The sequence below is a fragment of the Asparagus officinalis genome, chromosome 4 (assembly GCF_001876935.1).
Source record: "Asparagus officinalis chromosome 4, Aspof.V1, whole genome shotgun sequence".
Lineage (NCBI taxonomy): Eukaryota > Viridiplantae > Streptophyta > Magnoliopsida > Asparagales > Asparagaceae > Asparagus > Asparagus officinalis.
This window is the reverse complement of record NC_033797.1, coordinates 74,609,876-74,612,519: the sequence shown is the minus strand read 5'-3', so window position 1 is coordinate 74,612,519 and position 2,644 is coordinate 74,609,876. Positions and strand designations below refer to the sequence as shown.

The window sequence follows — 2,644 nt, the reverse complement described above, 5'->3', positions numbered from 1 at the left end:
TAAACCATCATCAAAACAAAGTATCTAACAAGTTGGAGGTGTTTGGTTTGTTTCACTTTGGGGCCATTGGGAGAGCTATCCGTCGCAGATTTGTTGGTGAAGAGTTGAGAACTCTTCTATTTGATTGAGGGCCTTTGGAGGCCGTTGGGTGAACTACGTGAATGCTTGATTCCTTGAGCAAGAGGATACGTAGACAGTCATTTATGATGCAGCTGGTTTGGTTAGTAGATACCGATATTTGGAGAGTGATTACATTCTCATTTGTGTCTCGATTTGTTGTGGATTGAGTCCGTTGTTGTGATTTTGTTTCACTTTGTACTGGACGCAACAAGTGGAACGTTTGGTTGGTATTGGTGTCGGCTCAGTTTTAGGAAAACTTCGTCGAGGTGGAGATTTATGGAGAAATCTAAAAAATCCAGATTTTGTGTCATAAGTCGACTCATGCACATGCATAAGTCGACTTATGGTAAGTTGACTTGTGTCTGTGCATGAGTTGACTTAAGATCTGTTCTGAAATTGTTGTTTTGGGCTCTGTCAAGTCGACTTATCAGGACTGATAAGTCGACTTACGATCTGTTCTCTAGTTGGTGTTTTTCGCTCTGCTAAGTTAACTTATGACCCCTGTTAAGTCGACTTATAGCGGGTTAATTTTGTGCACAGTTTGAGTTCCTATTTGGATTTTGTTTAGGTTTTAGTTTTGAAATAAATAGGAACACGATTTTGAGGGTTTGATAGGCTTGAATTGGGGATATTTGGAGCACAGAGAAGATGTATTTTCTAAGCTAATGGTTAGGGTTTTGTTTGGAAAGAATTAGAGATTTGTTGGTGAGATTAATTGGTGAGTTCGAGTGATTTGTAATCTCAGTTTGTACTCTTCTTATCTATTAGTGAAAACCACATCCCTTTCTTGCCCCATGGATGTAGGCAACTTGTCGAATTATGTTAAAATTGGTTGTTTGTGTTTGTGGCATTACTTTGGTTTGTTTAGCCTTCTCTCGACATTTGTTTTGTTTCCTCGAAGCACATCGGTTTTGGCTTCCGTACATAACAATTGGTATCAGAACACAATAGTTTGATCCTGAATTTATAGTGAATATCACCTGTAGGATGCAGCAGAAATATATGTGACAGTTTGTCGATCAAGCAGATGTATCGGGGGCGTAGAAATCTTGTAAGTTCCCTCGCCCTCGATATTGTGAGCTTTCCAATTCACAGGAACATCAATATTTGTCTACAGATGTTTTTTTTTTTTTTGAGAAAATTTGTCTTTTTGTGAGAGAATTCCCTCCTCATTAACAATTAACAAAGGACAACAAAAGATGTACCGTTGTGGGCAAAATGTACATCAGATCTGCGTAAGGTCTTTTGTAGAGCCATAAAGAACTTGGAACTCACAGTCCTTACAAAAAGTTTCAAGTTGAACGAGAGCAAAGATAACTTGCTCAATTTATGCAGTTTTGAGTTAATTGCTATTGTACAGCGCGTTAAGGATAGAGAAACTGAAGATAGTTTCCTATAGGATCATCCAAGAAACTGCAAGACAGTAAATAAATTTGCTCAACCATGTAGCGGTCTCACATGAATGCACATGCACACAAATGCACAATTAGGTGCGCCCACAAGCGGACAACACATATACGTATAACATACACATGCATATATACACATACCGTCATACATATATGTTCCCATGAGCATAACCATTAACTTTAATATTTAGATTTAGGGTAAATCACAATCCTCTGCCAAATGTAGATGGTCGCGATGAGATGATTATAATTTTTTTTTTTGCTTCAGTACTTTTCAGCAGTGGAGAGTATTTGAATCCCTCCAAGAGACCCCTGCTATGGATCCTTCTTGAATTCATCGCGTTAATGGTAGAGCCCTAACTCAGAAATAGCCTCACGGTTTTATTAAAAAGCATGTTTTCACATAGTTCAGTTTTTGTATAATTATGTAAAAGTACCAAACCATGCACTCCCATCAAGATCATGGATGACTTCCTCTCCTCATCATTGCCACAAATTCTTCATAATTAATCCTCCCATCCTGTCAAAAGACCATGTAATAAATTAACAACAATCTATAATAGCAGTAGAAACAAGAATTTGATTTTCTCAATGAAGATCAAATAATTAGCTCACTCGATCAGTGTCAACATCATCAAGAACTTCATTGATTGTAGCTTCATCACCCATGCCATACTGAGTCATAGCATGTTTCAGTTCATCTCTGGTGATATACCTAGGCATGCAAAAATAATGTTTACACATTGACACCATGAACAATATTCCAATGCATATATCAAATGCATACCCACTATCATCCTTGTCAAAGTACCGAAAGGCCTTGATCAAGTTCTCCTCTTTGTCCAGTTTATGCCGATGCATGGTAGCTGTGATGAACTCAACATAATCAATAGTGCCGCTTTGATCCACATCGGCCTATGAAACCAAAAGAAAATTTCAAACTTCTTTCGTTTTCTTTTTAAACAAGAAAAAGAAAGAAAATCTTACTGCATCCATCAACTGCTTGACTTCAGCTTCAGTGAGCTGTGATCCGAGCCTAGAAAGTCCAGTCTTCAGTTCTTCATACGTAATTGTACCACTATTATCAGTGTCGATATTCTTAAACATCTGCTTCA

At 37.8% G+C, this 2,644-nt stretch overlaps 1 pseudogene; it reads right to left on the bottom strand.

The window, feature by feature from the left end:
• LOC109837745 overlaps positions 1,891-2,644 on the bottom strand; it is a 3,472-nt pseudogene continuing 2,718 nt past the window's right edge.